General features: G+C 43.8%; 1 protein-coding gene across 2 annotated transcripts in view; it reads right to left on the bottom strand.

Annotated features, from left to right (window-relative positions):
• Positions 1 to 27,107, bottom strand: part of SETD4 (SET domain containing 4) — a 55,131-nt gene that overhangs the window by 6,641 nt on the left and 21,383 nt on the right. The window contains exon 12 of one of the 2 annotated variants that reach the window (XM_073231385.1): positions 25,867 to 26,014. The exons of the other annotated variant lie outside the window; for it this stretch is intronic. The gene's annotated coding sequence lies outside the window, so the exon portion shown is untranslated. Of the gene's footprint in view, positions 1 to 25,866; positions 26,015 to 27,107 lie in introns of those variants that run through there. 2 annotated transcript variants of the gene reach the window in all.

Raw genomic sequence — 27,107 nt, 5'->3', positions numbered from 1 at the left:
AATTACAGAACCCAAAAATGGACTAACAGGTACCAAAGGGAAAGGAACTGGGGAGGATGGGTGGGCAGGGAGGGATAAGGGGGGGGGAAGAAGAAGGGGGATATTAAGATTAGCATGCATGGGGGGGGAGGGAGAAAGGGGAGGGTGGGCTGCACAACACAGAGAGGACAAGTAGTGACTCTACAACATTTTGCTAAGCTGATGGACAGTAACCGTAATGTGGTTGTTAGGGGGGACCTGATATAGGGGAGAGCATAGTAAACATAGTATTCTTCATGTAAGTGTAGATTAAAGATTAAAAAAAAAAAAAAAGAAAAGAAAAGGGGGATTACTCCTTGATAGGATAAAACTATTGGTAAATCAAAGATCAACGCATGCTTTAAATATCCTTAATGTTGATCACTTAAAGGGTGTCAGATGATCAGCTATGGAAGTACTCCTTTCTGATAATATTCCTTTCTCTTAATTTAAAAAAAAAAAAAAAAGCAGTTACTGTGTGCTGACCTCCAATGAGTTCTGCACAGTGGTATAGAGGGCATGTCAAAGTGTGGGCAAAGGGTCTGTTTGTTTCTATGCAGGAGATCAAGGCCTAGCTTGGATACCCAGAAAATGAACTAAGATACGATATGAGGAGGAGCTTCCGGCATCAGCACTCTCTGGAGGACTTGTGCCGGGGGATGATCATCAAAAAGCCTCCACAGGGATCCGGACGATGCTGCGGTTGTGGCTGCATCCAGCCCACCGTCTCCTGGACTTGCCATAAGAATGAGGAGGGAGATGTCTAGGCTGGCATGTGCATACAGTGAGACAACGAATTTGACCGGATCTGTACTGTTGGAACTCAACCAGGAGTTGGGAGGGGTACAAGTTGTAGCACTCCAAAATCTCATGACTATAGACTATCTATGGTTAAAAGAACATATGGGATGTGAACAGATCCCAGAAATGGGCTGCTTTAATTTGTCTGATGGTTCAAGTACAGTTGGACAATATCCATCATATCATAGATAAATTTTCACAAATGCCTAGGGTGCCTAAATGGTTTTCTTGGCTTCACTGGAGATGGATGGTAATTATAGATTTGCTTTGTTTATGTCACCGTATTCCTATTATGTTAATATATGTGTGCAAATTAGTTAGTAGTTTAAAACCTATACATACTTAAGGTACTATACAAGAAGATATGTCAAAGAAATAATCAATCATCCCAAGTTTCCTTCATATGCTACATCTATAGCTTTTCTTCTTCCTTCCTAATTACAACCCTTAAATAGAATTCGTGCCTCATATCGAATTTACCGAGTATCATAATTCCTCCAGGTGGTAAAGATACCTCGAGACAAGTGCTGGGCATAGAAGCCACAGGGCATAAATCTGCAAAGAAGTAAAAAGCTAACCTTTGCAAACAATATGGCTTCTCTCTCACTTACCAACTTTACATTTCCCTGTATAGCCCCGGAAGATGACTGGTTAGCCAGAGACGGGTAAGATTCCTCAAGGGAGGAACAACCTAAGACAGGCACAGTCGCAGGGGGGCCATCAGGTGAGAATTTGGGGATCAACAGAGGTGAGGCTCAGAACCTCACCCCCCCTTCTTTGAGAGAAATCTTCTGCATCCGTGGATGTCTTGATGCCCTTGTCTAGCCTGGACTAATACTTAGTCCATAGGCACACACCTGATCATCTGATCATCTACATTTGCCTTCTTACAGCACTAAACTATGTTTTCTACCTTTATCTTGCATCTACCTACCACTTCAGCATTTTATTAAAAATAAAAATAATAATAATAATAGGAGAAATGTGGGATCAACATATAAATCAAGTACAAAAATCAAACGAATATTCATATTTGACCTGATTGTTTATAGGTCATATTGCATGATCAAAACCGAAAATTTCTGTGATGACTGCCCTTGTACTGTTCACCATGTAAGAATTTATTCACTATGTAAGAATTCGTTCACCATGTAAGAACTTGTTCGTTATGCTTCAGAAGATTGGAGACTGACGAGAATTAGGCTTGAGATGGATTAATGATTGTACATTGAGCGTTGACCCCCCTATACTGAATTTTATTGTTGTTAACAACCATTTGATCAATAAATATGAGAGATGCCCTCTCAAAAAAAAAAAAAAAGAAAATGTATCCTCCCCCCAGAAACCCAAACCTCTTTTTCTTTGTCTAGTTACTTCTCTACAATTTATCACAGCTTTTAAAATGGTATATAAGTTCTCAAGCCTAAATATTTCTTTGGTTTATTATTTATTTTTTTGTGTGGGCATTATGTGCATGCAAATTAAATCTTTTCTCCTTTGATCTGTCTTTTGTCAGTTTAATTTGCAAGCCTCAGCCACTGAATATAAGAGGATGAAGGAAAAGTGTTTTCCTCCCCTATACTAGTGTCCCCCGCCCCTGTCAAAACAAATGCCCAAATCCTAAACCTCAGTACCTGTGAATGTGACCGTATTTGGAAATGGGGTTTTTACAGATGTAATTAAGGATCTCAAGATGATTAACCAGGTATACCCTTAATCCAAAGATAAGTACTTACAAGAGAAAAAGAGAAACAGATAGAGACACACAGGGATAAGATGATGTGACCATGGACTTTGAGGTGATACAGATACAAGCCAAGGAACCCTAAGGATTGCCAGCAACCACCATAAGCTAGGAAAGAGGCTCCTTTAGAGCCTCCTGAAGGAACCAACTCTGCTGACACCTGATTTCAGATTTCTATCCTCTGAGACAGTAAGAGAATAAAATTCTACTGTTTTAAGCTGACCAGTTTATGGCAATCTGTCATGGCAAACTTAGAAAACTAAAACATGTGTTGGGACAGGGAAAAAAAATGTTGCAACAGTACAGATTATTCTTGTTCTATGTTTTAAGAGATCAAAAGAGCAGGATCTCATTATTGCCAGTCCAGCTCCTAGAAGGACAGCAGATGTAGCAGGGCCTTACTGGCGTGATCACTTGGTGCATACCAAATATCAGCTACATAACTAGGCCTGGTTCAAAACCAGTGACCAAGAGAAGGAACCTTCCAATAGAATGCTCAAAGAATGTACATATTTTATTAGATCTACAGCAGGAGTCAGCCAACTTTTCTGAAAAGGGCCAGATAGTAATTATTTCAGTTTTGTGGTCTTTGTCACAACTACTCAGTTCTAATGCTGTAAGGTGAAAGCAGTCGCAGACAACTGGTAAACAGACGAGCCCTGTGTTACAACAAAACCTTATTTACACACTCCTGGGTATATACGCGAAGGAATTGAAAGCGGAGTCTTAGGTAGATATTTGTATATCCATGTTCATTACAGCACTATTCACATTAGCTAAAAGCTGGAAACATGCCAAGCATCCGTCAACTGATGAATAAACAAAATATGACATATATACGCAGTAAAATATTATTCAGCCATTTAAAAGTAAATCTTGCCATGTCCTCCAACATGGATAAATCTTAAAGACTAAGTGAAATCAGCCAGCCAAAAAGGACAAATACTACATGACTGCACCCATATGAGGTATCTCAAGGAGTCAAATTCAGAAACAAAAAGTCGAATGGTGTGGTTCTCAAGGACAGAGGGGGAAGGAAGTGGGGAGGTGTTCAATGGGTACACAGTTTTCAGTTTTTCAAGAGGAAAACGTTCTAGAGATCTGATGGCCAACAATGTGAACAGAGTTTATACCGCTGTGCCGAGCACTTAAAAATGGTTAAGATGGCAAATTTTATGTTATGCCTTTTTACCACAATTTTTTTAAAAAAGCAGTGACTCAAAATGAGTAAGTTCTAGAATTCTGATGTACAAAAAACTGTGATCATAGTTAACAATATTGTACTGTATACTTGAAATTTGCTAAGGAGGGAGATCTTAAATGTTCTTACCACAACAAAGAAAAAGAGAGTAACTACACGAGATGTGAATATATTAATTAGCTTGATTGTGGTGATAGCTTCATAATGTGTGAGTATATCAAATCATCAGTTGTACACCTTAAATATATACACTGTTTAATTCTTAATTACACCTCAATAAAGGAGTGAGAGAGCAATGAAATGACACAAGTTACAACAGGGATGAACCTCAAAATCATTATGCTAAGTGAATAAACCAGACACAAAAGGACCAACAGTATACAATTCCACTTATATGAAATATCTAGAGTAGGCAAATTATAGGGACAGACAGCAGATTAGCAGCTACCAGGTGCTGGGGGAAAAGGAATGGGGGCTTACTGCTTAATGGTACAGAGCGTTTGTTTGGGGTGATGAAGTTTTTGAAAAAGAGTGCGAATGGCTACACGGTACTGAACTCAATGCCACTAAAGTGCGCACTTAAAAATGGTTAAAATGGCAAATATTACATTATGCATATTTTACTGCAGTTTTTTAAAGTTTGTGCTTAGAAAAAATACTTAATTTACAAGAATAGGACTGGCTGTAGTTTGCTGACCCTTGATCTGGAGTTTTCTATGGTACTGAAGTGACTCTTGGTGTGTAATTTCCTCAGAATTATGACCCCAGTGTAGTAGATGCCAGGTACTGACACTTCCCAGGAGCCCTGTAACCCTCAGTCATGGGGCTGAGGCATTTCCGTGCAGGCATGCATGCATACACACTCAGAACATGAAGGAAGGTCTATTTATGTGGGGTTGTGAGGCCTTAAAAAACCTCCAAACTATGTCATTTACACGAACATGTGCTGAAGAAGAGAAACTACAGAGAGGGCCATCTGACACCGTGTGTAGACTAACAGCCCCCTGCTCGGCTCTCAGTCACGTCCTTCAGCTCTCTGGACCTTGGTTGGTTAAAGGACTCGATTCAAAGTGAAGTGAGAGGTCATCATACCACCTGTGCATGGCTACCACTATCCTTAGGCATATTTTCATCCAGAGGAATAAGCATCCTAGCAGAAACTGACATGAAATGCAAAGCTGGTAGTCATAATTCAGTGTATCACAACCTGCAAGCCAGTGTAGACTTATTAGACAGCTAATAAAAATAAATCATGGAGGTGTTTAAAATGACTTCTCACGTGTTGCGGTTCCTTCTAGGGCATACTGTAAATTAACTGTGAAGTGCTACTTCCTGCAGGGATGTTTTCCCCCTCAAATATAAAGGGGTTATAAGGCTAAAGAATGCAGACATGCATCATGTCTGCAGAAATCATAAAAAAAGATCAAATGTAATATTTTCTTTCAACATGGACAACTGCTTTGAGATTTTCCATTGAAGCGGCCTTGAACACAGCCTCCAGCATTTGCCAACTACTCCTGACAAATACCATTTGGGCCTGAGTGATTCTGTAAGTGAAATAAAACAGTGGGAGGAAAAAAAAACCAGAACATGATAAAAGGCATTTTTTTTGGTCTGCTGAGAACTTACTGTAAGTTATACATTCACAAGGTAAGGCCCCACTTCCTGCCAGTGATGGACCCCATGTGATCTTGAGTTCTAAGGTGATTTTTGTTTGACAGTAATAGGAAAGGAAGACAAAACTCAGTTTTCACATCCCTTAAAAGGGAGTCAGCTCTTTTTTCCCCCTCTCACAAAGGAAAAAATGTATATAAACAAAGGAAGGGATACCAGGCGCTGTTCCCCATCATTCTGCACAAATATGAGCTAATGGGTGAGAACAATGCTGTGAAATCAGTCTGGCCAGAGGGCCTGAGGCTGCCAGCAGCTCAGCCTGTCTCTGATCTGTGAGCTTGAGCTTGGAGCATGTCAGGGCCCGCTGGGGGTAAGCAAAGCCACAAGAAAGAGGCGCAGCCAGCACTCAGAGTGCAGCTGCCTGGCCTTCCCCCACCCTGCCTCTCCCCAGCTTCCTCTTCTTCTAAGGTCTTCTTGTTCCAGAGCCCACAGAGCAAAGACTAAGTCCGTCCCTACCACCACTGCCTCAGTCTTTAACACTCTAGCAAAATGCGCCCCCCACGCCTGACCTCAGTGTTGCAGGGAATCAGAAGGCAGCCCAAGGAAATGACCAGAATACAGCCCACATGGCATAACGCAGACCAGGCCTGTGTTCAGCTCTGTCTGTGTTTTGAGGCAAGGAAGGGATTTACTCCCCACCCACTGAGTTAGGCTTCCCTCATCTATCAGGTGGAGAATCATGCATGGCAAGGATGAAATGGATTCATGGATGGCACCCGCGTGGCACCTTGCTGGCCCCCAGCAGTGATGCAGGCCCTGGAAGAAGCCAAGGAAATGCCACGGTGCAGTCTGAAAGTCCGGAATTCTTCCAGTCCAGGCCCATGAGTCCTACGCATCTGTAGAAACTTGTGATTTCACAACCACACTACCGCACTGGGATCGATTTTTTCTGTGAATGTAAACCTTGGAGATGTGTGTTAGGGAGGCTGTTCCACAGCCCACTGCCAACAGCCCCCCAGAACGTGGTGTGGGAGGGCGGCTGGTGGCTTCTGCTGGGCCACCCCGTCTGGCACTTCAGAGGTGTTTGGGAATAGCCATGCCCAAAAGGGGCAAAAACCATGATAATCACTCTGGTCATCTGGCCTCATGGATCCTCTTGGCAGAGTCCAGAGTTCAGCCTTCCTCTCCCTCAATGGGCTCGCTCTAACGGCGCCTCCTGTCAGGGGTGGCCATCCCCCAGCTGTGCTGAGAGGATTGCTGATGGTCAGACTGCTGGGCCCAGGAGACCAGTAATACTCCACCAAATGCTTCATCCCTGAAGCCAGCTACACTTCTGAGGCACAGCTTTCCTAGCTGTCAGGTGTATACACACCTTGTTACAATACAGATTCTGACTTGGGAGGTCCACGGTAGGGCCTGAGGTTCTGCATCCCCAACAAGCCCCCTGGCGCTGCTGATGCGGTTAGTCTGCATGCTGCCCTGTAAGAACCAGACTCTAAGGCACATGACCCCAGTAAAAGATGCTGGCAGTGCTTATTTAGCTTCCTGAAGGACATTTTTTGGTGGCATTGGCCTCCCCCATAGACTCCTGCCACTAGTAAACTATAAAAGAAAGAAAATGGATTCTAGCAGTTGCCCACAGCCAGTATTTTGCTTCTACTGGTATCAGAGACACTACCTTCTAAATAAAAAGTCAGAATATTTCCTCTTTCACACAATTTCTCCTGATAGTTGTGTCCATGTCTCCCAATCTAGGCTATACAGTGCCCACCTGCCCTGAATATTGAAACACAACAATCAAAATTAGCTCATTGTCCCAACCTGAATACTCTAAGGAAGATCTGTTTCCCAAATAAGCAGTCACCCCTGGTAACTCCAATCAGATAAACAGCCATTCGTAGTTTTCTCTACTCTTCCAGTTGAGGGGGAAAAAAATTCAATAGTGTAGCAAGAGCCTCACCCAGGTCTGCTAGCACACTCTAGCTGAAATGCCGAAGAGAAAACAATATCCATTCAAGGAAAAGCCAGAAAGTGTGTAAACAGCAAGAGCTGAAGGAGCCGGGAATCTGAAGGGAAAAGCTGTGGCAGGTTCTTCCCCGATCTGCAAGGTGAACTAGTCTTGATCTAAGGATGGATAACGGAGGTGCCAAGAAAGTTCAGCAGACCAGGGAAATCATTTCAAATGCGGCTGCCCGCGTAGTCAGTGTCATGTTGAGCTCGGTCACTTCCACCACAAGCCACGTGGGATCTGCAGTCTGCTAGTCCCTGTGGCCGGAGAAGTCCAGTGATACTCCAGCAGTGTCTCACTCTACCTTGAACTTCTGTCCTCAGATCAAAGGGAACACCCCTAACAAGGACGGGCCATCCCTCCCACCAGAGAGAAGAAACTGCTCCTTTCCAGCTCTCCAGAAAATGCACCGCTTCCTAACTCTAGAAAACGCCTGGCAGAAGAGGAGTCACAGGAGGGACTCCTCTCTGTGTGGGTGGTCCATCTAAACCTAGAAGCAACCCTCCGGGTCAGGACCTGGTCTGCCAGCTATCAGTGTTGACAGAAATTAAAACGTCCTACCTGGTATGAGCAATTCTTTCCTTCTCAGAGGTGGTGGTTAAATATCAGCGTTTATTTTTGGCCTGTCTGTAGGCAGAGATGGGACAGTTCCTGCATCTTATCCCCTGCCCCCTCCTCTCACCCCCACCTCAGGCCACCACACCTCGCCAGGCCCCTTTCCTGGCAGCCATTCCCTTGAACTAACGTTTCTCTCTCTGTGTTTCTCACCCAAGGAGATCCAACAGCCCACAAGGGAATAGGAACATCTGCATATGATCCTAGCATCAACGCACAGAGTTATTTTTGCCTTGTCTGGATCCTACTAACATGTGGGGGAAAAAACGACACTATTGGTGCCTGGTTTTGAGGCCCGGCAATGACCTGAATCAGCATCCTCGGCTCCGCGATCCTCTCATGCCATCTACTGGAAGAAGGTGGAAATGTCTCAAGCTCATTGCAAACGCCCATAAAGATTCAGAGCTGCACGTCGAATTTTTCAGGCATCACCCGAAACATCTGGAACACTTACAGGTGTGGCTTGTTTTTAAAGGAGATACATGAAAACTAAAATGACTGAATACCTACTGTGGTCGGCCATTCATATTTAACTGTACATATTTAACTGAACCAATATGTTAAAGCACTTGAGTTTTGGATTATTGAACATGGATTGGTGCTATTTAAGATTATTTCAGCAGCATAAACTTGTGTAGTAGTATAGCAGTTGGCACTCTCTATCCTGCCTCCAAAAACTATTGTAATTGTTGGTCTTTGAAAACCAGAACGTGCCAACTGGGAGAAGCTAAAGCCGTCTGTTTGTAAAAGCCCAGAGGCTCAGAAAGGGAACTTCGGCATACTTCAGAGTCACTTGGGGGCTTCAGGATCCCCACTAACTTGGCACATCCCAAACCCCAGATGCTCGGGGGTGGGACCCCAGCCTCAGTAGTTCTTAAAATTCTGCATGTGACATGAAGGTGATATTAGCAAAATGGAAGGCTAGGAGCTCCCCCTGCTCATCTCGCCATGAAAACAACAAACCAACTACAAGCCAATGAAAAAAGCTCAGGAAAACCTCTACACTACAGTGAAGAAGCATCAAAAACCCTGCAGAGCTCAAAACCTAAGGATGGCCCACAGACAGGTACAGGAAGCATTTCACCTGCACAGCCCCATCCTCAAGTCAAGAGCAGCTTGGTGTCAGGTGGGTCCCCCCAGAGGAACTTCATCCTGTGGGGAAAAGGGCATGAAGCCTCCCCAGCTGTGCCCCGGAGGTCTCCCACAGTTGACACCAGTACTGATCCCAGCTGGCAGAGCTGCCTGGCATCCCCACCACTGCATCCTCTCCCTAGAGCTGGCACTGTCACTGCAGTAAAACCTGCCCTCAGGGATCCCAGGTGCTCCTGTGCCTGTTCTCTGATCAGGCCCTCCAAGTGCCTCACCATAGACACGATGGGAGCTGACACTGCTCTGAGCTCTGCCCTAAGTCTCAGATCACAGATTTGTCCCACCCTTACTGAGGCAGCCTCTTCTGCCCTGAGACCCACCCCCAGGCCCCAGGTCATGGCTATGAACCATCAAGGCCACTACCTTGAGCCCCTCCCCAGGTTGAACATATGCAAATCAGTAATTCTGATACACATTAACAGAATGAAGGATAATAATCAAATGATCATTTCAACAGATGCAGAAAAGGCACTTGACAAAATTCAGCATCGTTCCATGGTAAAAACTCTTTTAACAAATTAGGCATAGAAGAAATGTTCCTCAGCACAATAAAAGCTATATATAACAAGCTCACAGCTACATCATACTCAATGGTGAAAAGTTAATAGCCTTTCCTCTAAGATCAGGAACAAGACAAGGATTTCCACTCTTGCTATTTCCATTCAACAGAGTACTGGAAGTCCTAGCCATAGGAATTAAGCAAGAAAAAAAAAATAAAAAAGTATTTACACCAGAAAGGAAGATGTAAAATTATCTTGGTTCACATATGGCATGACTTTAATACATAGAAAACCATAAAGACTCTACCAAAAATCTGTTAGAATAAATAAGTTCAGTAAATATGCAGAATATTAAGCCAACATACAGAAATCAGTTGTATTTCTATATACTAACAACAATATGAAAGACAAATTAAGAAAGCAATCCCATTTATAACAGCATTGAACACAGTAAAATATTCAGGAATAAATTTAACTATGGAAGTTAAAGTCCTGTACACTAAAAACCATAAGGCACTGATGGAAGGGACTGAAGAAAATACAAATGGAAAGACATTCCATGTTCATGGGTTGGGATTATTAATACTGTGAAAATGCCCATCCTACCCAAAGTGATCTACATTCAAAGCAATCCCTTCCAAAATTCTAATGGCATTTTTCACAGAAATAGAAAAGATCATCCTGAAATTTGTACAGAACCACAAAAGACCACAATAAGCAAAGCAATTCCAAGAAAGAAGAACAAAGTTGGAGGCAACCACTTCTTGATTTCAAGCTATATTACAAAGCTATAGTCATCAAAAGAGTATGGTACTAGCATAAAAACAGTCACACAGACCGGTGGAATGAAATAGACAGCTCAGACATAAACCCACATATACATGCTCTACTAATTTTTGACAAGAGCACCAAGAATACAAAACAGGGAAAGGAGAGCCTCTTCAACAATGGTGCTGGGAAAACTGAACATCCACATGCAAAAGAATGAAATTGGATCCCTATTTTATACCACTCATAACAATTAACCTGAAATGGATCAAAGACTTAAATGTAAACCTGAAACCATAAAATTCCTAGAGGGAAATACAGGGGCAAAGATCCTTGATGCAACAATTTCTTAGATAAGACATCAAAAGTATAGGCAACAAAAATGAAAATAAGGGGCGGAGCCAAGATGGCGGCGTGAGTAGAGCAGTGGAAATCTCCTCCCAAAAACACATAGAGCTATGAAAATATAACAAAGAAAAATCTTCCTAAAATAGAGACCACAGGACACAGGACAACATCCAGACCACATCCACACCTGCAAGAACCCAGCGCCTTGCGAAAGGGGTAAGATACAAGCCCCAGCCCGGCGGGACCCGAGCGCCCCTCCCCCCGGCTCCCGGCGGGTGGAAAGAAACCGGAGTGATTTTTTTCTTTGGCGAACGCTTTTTGGAAGCCTTAAAGGGACGGGCCCCCGTTGCTAGGGAGGCAGGGTGGCGGGACCGGTGAGCAGGTGCCTGGGAACGGCGCCTGAGGACAAAGAATATCCCGCGTTTCTCCCTGCGGGAACGGCGGACAGGTGCCTGAGACCGGTGCCTGAGGATGGAGGAAATCGCGCATTTTTCCCCTTTTTTTTTCTATTTTTGGCGAGCACTTTTTGGAAGCCTTAAAGGGAAAGGGACCCCAGTGCTAGGGAGGCAGGGTGGCGGGACTGGTGAGCGAGTGCCTGGGACCGGCGCCTGAGGACAAAGAATATCCCACGTTTTTCCCTGCGGGAACGGTGGGCGGGTGCCTGAGACCGGCACTTGAGGACAGAGGAAATCGCGCGTTTTTCCCCTTTTTTTTTTTTCCTCTTTACTGCGAGTACTTTTTGGAAGCCTAAAAGGGACAGGGACCCCGGTGCTAGGGAGGCAGGGCGGCGGGACTAGTGAGCGGGTGCCTGGGACCGGCACCTGAGGACAAAGAATATCCCGCGTTTTTCCCTGTGGGACCGGTGGGTGGGTGCCTGAGACCGGCACCTGAGGACGGAAGAAATCGCGCGTTTTTCCCCTTTTTTTCTCTCTTTTTGGCGAGTGCTTTTTGGAAGCCTTAAAGGGACAGGGACCCCGATGCTAGGGAGGCAGGGCGGCGGGACTGGTGAGCGGGTGCGTGGGACCAGTGCCTGAGGACAAAGAATATCGAGCATTCCTTCCCTGCGGGACTGGTGGGTGGGTGCTTTTTGGAAGCCTTGAAAGGACAGGGACCCTGGTGCTAGGGAGACAGGGCAGCAGGACCAGTGAGCGGGTGCCTGGGACCATCACCTGAGGACAAAAAAAAAAAAAAATCGCTTGTTTTTTCCTTTTTTTTTTTTTCTTTCTTTCTGTTCCCTCTCTCATTGTTGCTGTTGTTGTTTTGGTTTGGAGAGTGCTTTTTGGAAGTCTTAAAGGGGCAGGACAGGTCACTTAGACCAGAGGCAGGGAATCTGGGGATCTCTGGGCACTCTAACCCCCTGGGCCGCAGGGAGCACAGAGGCCCCTTACGGAGATAAATAGCCTCCTGGCCACTCCCCGTCCAACGGGGCTCCACCATTTGGAGGAACAGCCCCAGCCAGGCCAAGCCCACAGCAACAGCGGAGATAAACTCCAAAGCAACTGGGCAGGAAGCAGAAGTCCTGTCTGCGCACAGCTGCCCAGCACAAGCAACTAGAGGTCGCTATTCTCCCAGGAAAAGGCTACAAACCAACAAGAAGGGAAGCTCTTCCAGCGGTCACTTGTACCAGCTCTGCAAACTATCTCTACCACCATGAAAAGGCAAAACTACAGGCAGACAAAGATCACAGAGACAACACCTGAGAAGGAGACAGACCTAACTAGTCCTCCTGAAAAAGAATTCAAAATAAAAATCATGAACATGCTGACAGAGATGCAGAGAAAAATGCAAGAGCAATGGGATGAGATGCAGAGAAAAATGCAAGAGCAGTGGCATGAGATGCAGAGAAAAATGCAAGAGCAGTGGGATGAAGTCCGGAAGGAGATCACAGATGTCAGGAAAGAGATCACAGAAGTGAAACAATCCCTGGAAGGATTTATAAGCAGAATGGATAAGATGCAAGAGGCCATTGAAGGAATAGAAGCCAGAGAACAGGAACGTATAGAAGCTGACATAGAGAGAGATAAAAGGATCTCCAGGAATGAAACAACACTAAGAGAAATATGTGACCAATACAAAAGGAAAAACATTCGTATTATAGGGATACCAGAAGAGGAAGAAAGAGGAAAAGGGATAGAAAGTGTCTTTGAAGAAATAATTGCTGAAAACTTCCCCAAACTGGGGGAGGAAATAATCGAACAGACCATGGAATTACACAGAACCTCCAACAGAAAGGATCCAAGGAGGACACCACCAAGACACATAGTAATTAAAATGGCGAGGATCAAGGACAAGGAAAGAGTTTTAAAGGCAGCTAGAGAGAAAAAGTTCACCTATAAAGGAAAACCAATCAGGCTAACATCAGACTTCTCAACAGAAACCCTACAGGCCAGAAGAGAATGGCATGATATACTTAATGCAATGAAACAGAAGGGCCTTGAACCAAGGATACTGTATCCAGCACGACTATCATTTAAATATGATGGTGGGATCAAACAATTCCCAGACAAGCAAAAACTGAGGGAATTTCTTCCCACAAACCACCTCTACAGGGCATCCTACAGGGACTGCTCTAGATGGGAGCACCCCTAAAAAGAGCACAGAACAAAACACACAACATATGAAGAATGGAGGAGGAGGAATAAGAAGGGAGAGAAGAAAAGAATCTCCAGACAGTGTATATAACAGCTCAATAAGCGAGCTAAGTTAGGCAGTAAGATACTAAAGAAGCTAACCTTGAACCTTCGGTAACCACGAATCTAAAGCCGGCAATGGCAATAAGTACATATCTCTCAATAGTCACCCTAAATGTAAATGGACTTAATGCACCAATCAAAAGACACAGAGTAATAGAATGCATAAAAAAGCAAGACCCATCTATATGCTGCTTACAAGAAACTCACCTTAAACCCAAAGATAAGCATAGACTAAAAGTCAAGGGATGGAAAAACATATTTCAGGCAAACAACAGTGAGAAGAAAGCAGGGGTTGAAGTACTAATATCAAACAAAATAGACTTCAAAACAAAGAAAGGAACAAGAGATAAAGAAGGCCACTACATAATGATAAAGGGCTCAGTCCAACAAGAGGATATAACCATTCTAAATATATATGCACCCAATACAGGAGCACCAGCATATGTGAAGCAAATACTAACAGAATTAAAGAGGGAAATAGACTGCAATGCATTCATTGTAGGAGACTTCAACACACCACTCACCCCAAAGGATAGATCCACCGGGCAGAAAATAAGTAAAGACACACAGGCACTGAACAACACACTAGAACAGATGGACCTAATAGACATCTATAGAACTCTACATCCAAAAGCAACAGGATATACATTCTTCTCAAGTGCACATGGAACATTCTCCAGAATAGACCACATACTAGCTCACAAAAAGAGCCTCAGTAAATTCCAAAATATTGAAATTCTACCAACCAATTTTTCAGACCACAAAGGTATGAAAGTAGAAATAAATTCTACAAAGAAAACAAAAAGGCTCACAAACACATAGAGGCTTAACAACATGCTACTAAATAATCAATGGATCAATGAACAAATCAAAATAGAGATCAAGGAATATATAGAAACAAATGACAAAAACAACACTAAGCCCCAACCTCTGTGGGATGCAGCGAAAGCAGTCTTAAGAGGAAAGTATATAGCAATCCAGGCACACTTGAAGAAGGAAGAACAATCCCAAATGAATAGTCTAACATCACAATTATTAAAACTGGAAAAAGAAGAACAAAGGAGGCCTAAAGTCAGCAGAAGGAGGGACATAATAAAGATCAGAGAAGAAATAAACAAAATTGAGAAGAATAAAACAATAGCAAAAATCAATGAAACCAAGAGCTGGTTCTTTGAGAAAATAAACAAAATAGATAAGCCTCTAGCCCAACTTATTAAGAGAAAAAGAGAGTCAACACAAATCAACATAATCAGAAATGAGAATGGAAAAATCACGACAGACTCCACAGAAATACAAAGAATTATTAAAGACTACTATGAAAACCTATATGCCAACAAGCTGGAAAACCTAGAAGAAATGGACAACTTCTTAGAAAAATACAACCTCCCAAGACTGACCAAGGAAGAAACACAAAAGTTAAACAAACCAATTACGAGCAAAGAAATTGAAACAGTAATCAAAAAACTACCCAAGAATAAAACCCCGGGGCCGGACGGATTTACCTCGGAATTTTTTCAGACACACAGAGAAGACATAATACCCATTCTCCTTAAAGTGTTCCACAAAATAGAAGAAGAGGGAATACTCCCAAACTCATTCTATGAGGCCAACATCACCCTAATACCAAAACCAGGCAAAGACCCCACCAAAAAAGAAAACTACAGACCAATATCCCTGATGAATGTAGATGCAAAAATACTCAATAAAATACTAGCAAACAGAATTCAACAGTATATCAAAAGGATCATACACCATGACCAAGTGGGGTTCATCCCAGGGATGCAAGGATGGTACAACATTTGAAAATCCGTCAACATCATCCACCACATCAACAAAAAGAAAGACAAAAACCACATGATCATCTCCATAGATGCTGAAAAAGCATTTGACAAAATTCAACATCCATTCATGATAAAAACTCTCAGCAAAATGGGAATAGAAGGCAAGTACCTCAACATAATAAAGGCCATATATGATAAACCCACAGCCAGCATTATACTGAACAGCGAGAAGCTGAAAGCATTTCCACTGAGATCGGGAACCAGACAGGGATGCCCACTCTCCCCACTGTTATTTAACATAGTACTGGAGGTCCTAGCCACGGCAATCAGACAAAACAAAGAAATACAAGGAATCCAGATTGGTAAAGAAGAAGTTAAACTGTCACTATTTGCAGATGATATGATACTGCACATAAAAAACCCTAAAGACTCCACTCCAAAACTACTAGAACTGATATCGGAATACAGCAAAGTTGCAGGATACAAAATTAACACACAGAAATCTGTAGCTTTCCTATACACTAACAACGAATCAATAGAAAGAGAAATCAGGAAAACAATTCCATTCACCATTGCATCAAAAAGAATAAAATACCTAGGAATAAACCTAAACAAAGAAGTGAAAGACTTATACTCTGAAAACTACAAGTCACTCTTAAGAGAAATTAAAGGGGACACTAATAAATGGAAACTCATCCCATGCTCATGGCTAGGAAGAATTAATATCGTCAAAATGGCCATCCTGCCCAAAGCAATATACAGATTTGATGCAATCCCTCTCAAATTACCAGCAACATTCTTCAATGAATTGGAACAAATAATTCAAAAATTCATATGGAAACACCAAAGACCCCGAATAGCCAAAGCAATCCTGAAAAAGAAGAATAAAGTAGGGGGGATCTCACTCCCCAACTTCAAGCTCTACTACAAAGCCATAGTAATCAAGACAATTTGGTACTGGCACAAGAACAGAGCCACAGACCAGTGGAACAGATTAGAGACCCCAGAAATTAACCCAAACATATATGGTCAATTAATATTTGATAAAGGAGCCATGGACATACAATGGCAAAATGACAGTCTCTTCAACAGATGGTGCTGGCAAAACTGGACAGCTACATGTAGGAGAATGAAACTGGACCATTGTCTAACCCCATATACAAAGGTAAACTCAAAATGGATCAAAGACCTGAATGTAAGGCATGAAACCATTAAACTCTTGGAAAAAAACATAGGCAAAAACCTCTTAGACATAAACATGAGTGATCTCTTCTTGAACATATCTCCCCGGGCAAGGAAAACAACAGCAAAAATGAGCAAGTGGGACTACATTAAGCTGAAAAGCTTCTGTACAGCGAAAGACACCATCAATAGAACAAAAAGGAACCCTACAGTATGGGAGAATATATTTGAAAATGACAGATCCGATAAAGGCTTGACGTCCAGAATATATAAAGAGCTCACACGCCTCAACAAACAAAAAACAAATAACCCAATTAAAAAATGGGCAGAGGAACTGAAGAGACAGTTCTCCAAAAAAGAAATGCAGATGGCCAAGAGACACATGAAAAGATGCTCCACATCGCTAATTATCAGAGAAATGCAAATTAAAACTACAATGAGGTATCACCTCACACCAGTAAGGATAGCTGCCATCCAAAAGACAAACAACAACAAATGTTGGCGAGGCTGTGGAGAAAGGGGAACCCTCCTACACTGCTGGTGGGAATGTAAATTAGTTCAACCATTGTGGAAAGCAGTATGGAGGTGCATCAAAATGCTCAAAACAGACCTACCATTTGACCCAGGAATTCCACTCCTAGGAATTTACCCTAAGAACGCAGCAATCAAGTTTGAGAAAGACAGATGCACCCCTATGTTTATCGCAGCACTATTTACAATAGCCAAGAATTGGAAGCAACCTAAATGTCCATCGGTAGATGAATGGATAAAGAAGATGTGGTACATATACACAATGGAATACTACTCAGCCATAAGAAGTGGAAAAATCCAACCATTTGCAGCAACATGGATGGAGCTGGAGAGTATTATGCTCAGTGAAATAAGCCAAGCGGAGAAAGAGAAATACCAAATGATTTCACTCATCTGAGGAGTATAGGAACAAAGGAAAAACTGAAGGAACAAAACAGCAGTAGAATTACAGAACCCAAAAATGGACTAACAGGTACCAAAGGGAAAGGAACTGGGGAGGATGGGTGGGCAGGGAGGGATAAGGGGGGGGGAAGAAGAAGGGGGATATTAAGATTAGCATGCATGGGGGGGGAGGGAGAAAGGGGAGGGTGGGCTGCACAACACAGAGAGGACAAGTAGTGACTCTACAACATTTTGCTAAGCTGATGGACAGTAACCGTAATGTGGTTGTTAGGGGGGACCTGATATAGGGGAGAGCATAGTAAACATAGTATTCTTCATGTAAGTGTAGATTAAAGATTAAAAAAAAAAAAAAAGAAAAGAAAAGGGGGATTACTCCTTGATAGGATAAAACTATTGGTAAATCAAAGATCAACGCATGCTTTAAATATCCTTAATGTTGATCACTTAAAGGGTGTCAGATGATCAGCTATGGAGGTACTCTTTTCTGATAATATTCCTTTCTCTTAATTAAAAAAAAAAAAAAAAAAGCAGTTACTGTGTGCTGACCTCCAATGAGTTCTGCACAGTGGTATAGAGGGCATGTCAAAGTGTGGGCAAAGGGTCTGTTTGTTTCTACGCAGAAGATCAAGGCCTAGCTTGGATACCCAGAAAATGAACTAAGATACGATAGGAGGAGCTTCCGGCATCAGCACTCTCTGGAGGACTTGTGCCGGGGGATGATCATCAAAAAGCCTCCACAGGGATCCGGACGATGCTGCGGTTGTGGCTGCATCCAGCCCACCGTCTCCTGGACTTGCCATAAGAATGAGGAGGGAGATGTCTAGGCTGGCATGTGCATACAGTGAGACAACGAATTTGACCGGATCTGTACTGTTGGAACTCAACCAGGAGTTGGGAGGGGTGCAAGTTGTAGCACTCCAAAATCTCATGACTATAGACTATCTATGGTTAAAAGAACATATGGGATGTGAACAGATCCCAGAAATGGGCTGCTTTAATTTGTCTTAGGGTTCAAGTACAGTTGGACAATATCCATCATATCATAGATAAATTTTCACAAATGCCTAGGGTGCCTAAATGGTTTTCTTGGCTTCACTGGAGATGGATGGTAATTATAGATTTGCTTTGTTTATGTCACCGTATTCCTATTATGTTAATATATGTGTGCAAATTAGTTAGTAGTTTAAAACCTATACATACTTAAGGTACTATACAAGAAGATATGTCAAAGAAATAATCAATCCTCCCAAGTTTCCTTCATATGCTACATCTATAGCTTTTCTTCTTCCTTCCTAATTACAACCCTTAAATAGAATTCGTGCCTCATATCGAATTTACCGAGTATCATAATTCCTCCAGGTGGTAAAGATACCTCGAGACAAGTGCTGGGCATAGAAGCCACAGGGCATAAATCTGCAAAGAAGTAAAAAGCTAACCTTTGCAAACAATATGGCTTCTCTCTCACTTACCAACTTTACATTTCCCTGTATAGCCCCGGAAGATGACTGGTTAGCCAGAGACGGGTAAGATTCCTCAAGGGAGGAACAACCTAAGACAGGCACAGTCGCAGGGGGGCCATCAGGTGAGAATTTGGGGATCAACAGAGGTGAGGCTCAGAACCTCACCCCCCCTTCTTTGAGAGAAATCTTCTGCATCCGTGGATGTCTTGATGCCCTTGTCTAGCCTGGATTAATACTTAGTCCATAGGCACACACCTGATCATCTGATCATCTACATTTGCCTTCTTACAGCACTAAACTATGTTTTCTACCTTTATCTTGCATCTACCTACCACTTCAGCATTTTATTAAAAATAAAAATAATAATAATAATAGGAGAAATGTGGGATCAACATATAAATCAAGTACAAAAATCAAACGAATATTCATATTTGACCTGATTGTTTATAGGTCATATTGCATGATCAAAACCGAAAATTTCTGTGATGACTGCCCTTGTACTGTTCACCATGTAAGAATTTATTCACTATGTAAGAATTCGTTCACCATGTAAGAACTTGTTCGTTATGCTTCAGAAGATTGGAGACTGACGAGAATTAGGCTTGAGATGGATTAATGATTGTACATTGAGCGTTGACCCCCCTATACTGAATTTTATTGTTGTTAACAACCATTTGATCAATAAATATGAGAGATGCCCTCTCAAAAAAAAAAAAAAAAATGAAAATAAATATGTGAGACAGCATCAAACTAAAGAGCTTCTACACAACAAAGGAAACAATAAACTGAAAACAACAACCTACAGGATAGAAGAAAAATTTGCAAGTCATATGACTGGGAAGGGGTTTCTCTCCAAAATATCCAGAGTATTCACATAACTCAATAGCCAAAAAGCAAATAATCCGATTTTTTAAAAGGCAAAGGACCTGAACATTTTTCCTAAGAGGACATACAAAAGGCATATGAAAAAGTATTCAACATCACAAATCATCAGGGAAATACAAACCAAAATCACAATTAGACATCGCCTCACACCTATTAGGATGGCTATTATCAAAAAGATAAGAGATAAGAAAGGTTGGTGAGGATATGCAGAAAAGGGAATCTGATACACAATCAGTGGGAATGTACACTGATATGGTCATTATGGAAAACAGTATGGAGATTCCTCAGGAAATTAAAAATTGAATTACCCTATGATCCAGTAACTCCAGTCCTGGTTATAAATCCAAAGGAATTGAAATCAGTATCTTGAAAAGATATCTGCACAGCCTTGTTTACTGTAGCATTATTCACAACAGCCAAGATAGGGAAACAACCTAAAATGTCCTTCAACAGGCAAATGGATAAAGAAAATGTGGTACATATATACCATGGAATATTATTCAGCCATAAAAAAGAAGCAAATGTTGCCATTTATGAGAACATGGATGAATCTGAAGGGCATTATGCTAAGTGAAATAAGCCAGACTGAGAAAAACAAATACTGTATGATATCAATTTTACGTGGAATCTGGGGGGGAAAAAATGGCTTCATGGAAACAGAAGACAGAATGGTGGTTGCCAGGGAATGGAGGGAGAGGAAAATGGAGTGAAGTAGGTCAAGGGTACAAATTTTCACTTAAAAGAAGAGTAAGTTCTGAGTATATAATGTACAGCATGGTGACTAGTTAATAATACAGTTTTGTATACTCAAAAATTGCTGACAGTAAATCTTAGACATACCCACCAAAAACTAAAATTTAAAACCAGTTAACTATGTTAAATATGTGAGTTGATAGATGTGTTCATTATCTTGATCTTGGTAATCATCCTATAATGTGCTTGTATATCAAATCATCACATTGTGCACTTTAAATATGTACAATTGTATTTGTGAATTACGATTCCCATGAACAGCTAAAGCTACCCACTGCCACCACTCTGAGGCTTAGGAGGCCAATTTATTCAGTATAATAAGTCCCAGCAAAACAGGAAGCAAAGATTGAAGCTGCCTGCCTCAAACACACTCTTAGACTTAACCGGCTTCCTCAGTGGCATCCTGAATCCCTTTATCACAAATAGTTGAGTCTCCCTTTGTGACAAGGGCAAAGTCAGAAGTGGAATCACTTGCTGCCCTAATAATTGCCAGGTGGACCTTGCAGTCCTGGTCTTGCCTTATCCGAGGTAGCAGAAGCCTTTCCAGCTGCGCAACGGGACAGGGACTCTTGGAAACGGCAGGCGAGCCCCCACCTGGGACAAGTTCCCCTGCGACGGGAGGGGGCTGCCTGCGGGACTGCCTTCTCACCCTCTAATAACACCGAGTGCCCTTTGTGGGATGTGGGGCATCACAGTGACAGGGAGAGGCCTGTAAAACTGAAATGTGCCCAGAAAAGGTGAAGCTGCAGGGCGAGGGCTCAGCCCACAGGGACTTCTGGGCAGGCAACTCAGCTCGGCCTGCTTCCTTGCTGCCAGCCTGCACAATGAGGTCAGTGAGGTGGCCCATTATTACACAGAACAACACACTGTACGGTGCTCTGTCCCCATCCTGTACCCTAGGCTGCCCATCTTTGGGGCAGAAACAGGCGTAAGTGACAACTAACAGACGAATTCAGATTCTCTTGGATTCAAATCCCAACAAGATAATGTGGGTCAAGTTGCCTGTACCCTGTGTACCTCAGCTTCTTCTTCTCTCGCCAAAGGTCTAAGAGCTGCCCGTAGAGCCAAGGGGAAATGGGATGGGAAAGTCACAGAAGCACAGCAGGCCAGGCGCGGGGAAGGCCTGGGCTCCTGCAGTGCCTCCTCCACCTCCTCTCAGGCTGAAGGCTCGCTTCCCCTCCCCGCACCATGGCCTTGCTTCCGCTCTCTACAAGAATTCATCTCTACTTTGTGGAGTTCATGGGAGAGAGCCTGGATCTTACCATCTGGATGGAGAGGGCAGGAGAGTGGCAAGTCCACCAGAATCATCAAGAAAACACAGGTTGTCCATGGCTCAGAGCAAGCTTCTCAATGCTATGGGGCACCAACCACAACACGAGGGGCCAGCGGGTTCATCTTGAGCACCTCCTCCTGCCAATCCTGATGCCACACAATAAGAGTCTGCCTAAAGCTTCACATTGAGCCCACGAAATGACCAAACTAAAACCGTGGGGACCAGCACCTCAAAGCAGGGGCACAAGCCTGTGTTGGAATAGATCAGTGGTTCACAAATTTAGCAGGTGCTGAACTCACTAGGGCTCATCAGAAATATACATCCCTGGACTTCTGCCCAGAGACTCTAATTCAGTGGGTTTGGGATGGGCTCATGCAACCTGGCTGTCTCTGGTGCCAGGTTAGGGAACCACATTTTGACAAACGAGCTCTTAACAAAGGCTCCAACCACCCAGAGCAAAGGTGGTCTCATGCCCCCATGGGTCATCTAGTACCTGTGGCCACACTACTTCGCTTCCCCAAGCCCATTTCCTCTTCTGCACTATGGGACTAGTAACACCCACCCTCTAGGAAATGGCTGTCATTTCTGAAGGCAGGTTCCCGGGGCCGCACGTCTGTTCTCGCACATATTTTGAGGAGTCTCTTTGCTTATCACAAGTGTGTGTCAGGAGGGAGAGCACTTATGCAGGCAGGACTGCAGCATCAGAGCCCTCGAAATCTTCTCCCGAGGTTGACGAGCCCAGCCACACTGGGAATTTACACAGGCCTAATTGGGTGAGACCAGATACCTGCTACCTAACCCCGCATGCACCTTTCATGGTCTCTGGCATATGAATACTAGGTGCATGGGGTCTGGGGGACGGCCAGGTTTGAATCCCAGCTCTGCCACTTGGCAGTGTGTGACCTCAGCAATAATTTTACCTTTTTGGACTTTTGTTTCCACATTTACAAAATCAGGAAAACATTACCTCAACAGATCAGCATATGGATTAAACAAGGAGATAAGTGTAATACATGGGACAGAGGGCCTAACACTGCCAGGGCCTTATCACCATCAGATTGACAAACTCCAGACAGGCTTGTGAAAAAGCATCAGCTGAAAGTGAGAAGTGTAGTTCTCACCCAGTCGGCACTAACCTTACTTTTCAAAAAACAGCTTTATCAGAATTTAACTCACAGGCCATACAATGCCCCCATTTAAAGCGTACAATTCAGTGGGTTTTGGTATATCAACAGAATTGTGTAACCAGTACCAGAATAAATTCTAGAATGTTTCATTCTCCCCGAGAGACCCTGTACTCCTTAGCCATCACCCTCGAGTCCCCAGCACCCCACCCCACTGCAACCACTCTTCTGCTTTCCATCTCTATACATTTGCCTATTCTGGACATTTCACATTTCATTCAAATTAAATTATATGTGTCTTTTTCGCCTGGCTTCCTTCATGGAGCATCATGCTTTTAAGGTTCACCCACATTATAGCGTGTCAGGGCTTTGTTCCTTTCTAGGGCTGAGTAACATTCCGTCGTATGGAGAGCCCACGTTCTGTTTATCCATTCATCTACTGAGGGACAGCTGGGTTGGGGGCTGTTGCAAATATGCTGCTATGCACATTCATGTCCATGTTTTCATGTGGACATGTTTTCGATTCTCTTGGATGCATACCTAGGAGAGGAACTGCTGGGTCATAAGATAACTCTGCGTTTAACCTTTTAAGGAACTGGCAGACTTTTCCAAAGCAGCTGCACAATTTTACTTTCCCACCCGCAGTGTGTATGGCTCCCAGTATCTCCACATCCTTGATAATACTAGTTATTGTCCATCTTTTTTATTATAGCTGTCCTCATGGGTGTGAAGTAGTAACCCTACATTTTTATTAAATTCTGCTATATTTCTGTGGGCAGTTTTTAAAATTTTATTCACAGCTTAATGTTACAACTACATGGAATAGAAGGAAATTAAACAAGAAAACATCCGCTCAAGGGAAGGCTGCAACACAGTAATAAAGACAGAGAGATGCCCTTGGGAAGGTGAGCAGAAACAGCACTGGGGAGCGCAGACGGCTTTGTTGTATATGGTACAGTGACGCCACAGTGTGCGGTGCGCTGCACGGCCCCACGCGGGATGTTGGGAGGGCTGAAGAAAAGGGCATTAGGCCTACTTCTTTCCTCCTAATGTTTTGTTCCCTTTACTTCACACACGACTTAATCAATCTGTAGAAAAAAGCTCTTTCCTCAGAGAACTGACGTGATGGCATTCCCGACAGAGCTCTATATTCAAATGTCAGCTGACAAATCAACATGCGCTTCATTAGACCTTCCTCCATGGCAAAAAACCGACTGCCCAACATTACACAGAGTGTAGTTGCTGCTGCCAAGGGAAGGGCTACAAATAAATTCCCTAATTCTGTACCTCAGTGACCTCCAAGGCCCTTCAGGAAAGCCACCTCATAGCATTATAGCTCTGATTTCCTGAAAGATCACCAGTCTCCACTTTCAGGCAGAAGCACGGCAAGTGCCCTAGTCTGAGAAGGGTCTCTTCTGTGTCAGCCTGAAAGACATGAGGAATGCCTCGAGTGTCAACTCCTGGCATCTCTTCCCTCAGGCAAGTCAGCAGCAGGAGGTTCACCACCAACAACTCCACAACAAGACACCAGCTGGGGTGGGTATACTAGGAACTCAGGCAGGCCTAAGGCACTAGCCAAGAGAAAACCAAAAAAAGAAAAGAGTTGGTGAAGAGGAACGGGTGATGTATTCGAGAAGGAACTAGCGCCCCTGGGACGGGCAGCGCAGGCACCCCTCCCTGGATGGCAGACGGGTGTTGCTGGCCCTCACCGTAGTTTTGCAAGGACAGGCCAAGGGAGGCAGTGTGTGGCCTGTAAACAGTGGTCTACCCTGTGACACAGGCTGCCCCACAGGAGCCGCAGATTTCTTGCAAGAAGTCTGACTGCACATATACACCAAGTAGTGTCTACAAACTGAAATTCATGTTCTACTGCTTCTCAAATAATCAAAATCTGTTGTGGATGCTGAAACAGTTCTCATTCGTAAACATCTGAGTAGTTGCTTTTTGCCATTGTCTCTTTGTTCTCATCACTGGACAACTAAAGCACCTTTACCCTGCCGGGCTGCAAAGTTCTTCAGGTTAAGGGGGCTTTATTTTTAAAAGGGACAAAGCACCTACAAATAGGAATTTACATATTTAGTTCCTAAATGTCCACTAATAGTGAACAGGAGTTACTACCCATGACCTGTCTTTGTAAATAGTTTCACTGGAAAACAACCATCTCATTTGTTCACATATTGTCTATGGCTGCTGCACAGTGTAGTTGGGACGGACCATAAGGCTCAGAAAGCTTAAAATAGTACTACCTGGCCCTTTAAAGTTTGCAGACCCCTGGGATAGCATACCATGAAACATACTACAGCCATTTAAAATGAAGTTAACACCAACTATATACATGAACATGAAAAGATGTTCAAGATACAATCATGAAAATGTTTTATTTCCAACTCTGCCTGCATTCAGAGACAAGCGGCCTCATTCTCTTGTATTTGGTGTGCTCTACAAAGAGAGGAATTTGAGTTTTGGGGAAGGATGGAAACCTGGCAGGGAAATCCGGAGGACACTGGACTTTGGCAAAGTCTGACTGGGACAGCCTCTGCAGTGTGGCCAGGACTAGCAGGCCCCAGTCCAACCCCACCTCTGAGAGTCCTGGCTGTCCCTACAAGGCCTCAACCCCTGGGACCAAAGACAGTGGAGAGTTGTGAAGGGAAAGCCACCCTTGTTCTGAAAAGGATAAAAAAACGTAAGACTAAGTAAGGATAGAGGTCAAAATATGACTGAGGCTTTAGGTCAGTACACCTAAAGTGAACCCCAGAATCAAGTCACCATCCCCTTGAGGCACAGCTGTGCTGGACACGGCCAGGATGCCCCAGGGGGGAGGCCTGCCCAGGGAAGAGCACAGGAGCAAGGCTGGAGAACTGCACAGTGAGCCCAGGCCTTCTCCCCACATAGATGGGTAAGCTCTGCCTCAGGGTGCAAGAGGTCAGCAGCACTCCCTCCTCCTGGGAGCCCCAAGTGTCCCCCAGAAGGTTCCACCAACAGCTACCTACCTCAATACATGCACATGAGGAAGGACTCGTAGGCTAAGCAGCTGTGCCACAGAGCAGAGGCAGCCCCTCGCTTTCAAAGACCCTCTTCTCCCCAAGGACAAGCCGTGCTGCACTGGCACCCACCTGCCACCTTCGTAAGGAAGGAGACCCGCAGGGGGAGCCAGGCCCAGGCTGCTGAAAGAGACAAGAAAAAAAGAAGGCTGCTGTCTGCTGGGGCTCCCACTATGTTTTCAACTGAGACTTCAACTGCACAGAGGGAGAATGATGCCACCCCCTCCATCTCCACCGCAAACTTGGCAGCGAAGTCTACAGTGCTCACGGACCCTCGGGGAGGAGAGCTCAGGGAAGCACACCTGCGTGTGTTCGTGACAGCTGAGGCTGAGAATGGAAAGGACAGGCACGTCCACGTTACCCATACCCCCAGGTAAATTCTGGACACAAACCCACCAAAACTATGGACAGCGGTCCCTCTGAGGGCAGAGTGAATGGGTATTTTCTCTCCACTGCATACTACATGTCCTCTGGGACAACTCTGTCACCTCTTTATTTGTAAAATAGGGTAACTGTGAGGCCTAACTCACTGTACATAAAGGCCTCAGGGCAGCACCTCCCAACCAGTGTGACTGTTGTTTTGTCATGTTATTGTCTTATGGTTTGATACTGGTCAGTTTTTACAAGCAGAACACATTTGTTTCTGTGCTTTAATACCTGCCCTGACCCCTCACAGCTGTTCTGAAAGCATGAAAATGTTGTGGAAAGTCTAAGTCCAGAGCCAAGATCCACAAAGTACAACTCGGAGCATATTTCATATAAAAACCAATCTCAGAGGAAGTCAATAGCCTAAATGCTTTTATTTTTAAAAAGAAAAAGGCAGTAACTCTTAATTCAAAATGGCCAACAGGGCACAAAAACTTACCTCCTATTCCTCCCAATACCCCACTGAAATGTCAGAAAAGCAGCAGAACCAAAGAGTTAAACACCCACCATGAAGAGAATAGTAAAGGGACACAGCCTGACAAGAGGTTTAAACATTCTGGAAAATTGCAAACAGAGGGAAGACTGCCTGCGCAGGCTCCACGCTACTTCTTTGTTCAACAAGGACAGTCAATACTGGACCCAACATCCGACTGATTCCCTGGTTCTCAGAAAGCACTGAAGCGGACAGGGGAGGGTGGTATCACCAGGGGCCTCTGCCTGACAGGTGTCAATTCCTCAGCCCTGCCCCTGGCTTGAGGGCTGGAGGGCAGAGGAGCCACCACTCCAGCCC

This window comes from Manis javanica, chromosome 3 (assembly GCF_040802235.1).
Source record: "Manis javanica isolate MJ-LG chromosome 3, MJ_LKY, whole genome shotgun sequence".
Classification (NCBI taxonomy): domain Eukaryota; kingdom Metazoa; phylum Chordata; class Mammalia; order Pholidota; family Manidae; genus Manis; species Manis javanica.
This window is presented reverse-complemented; position numbering and strand designations above follow the sequence as displayed.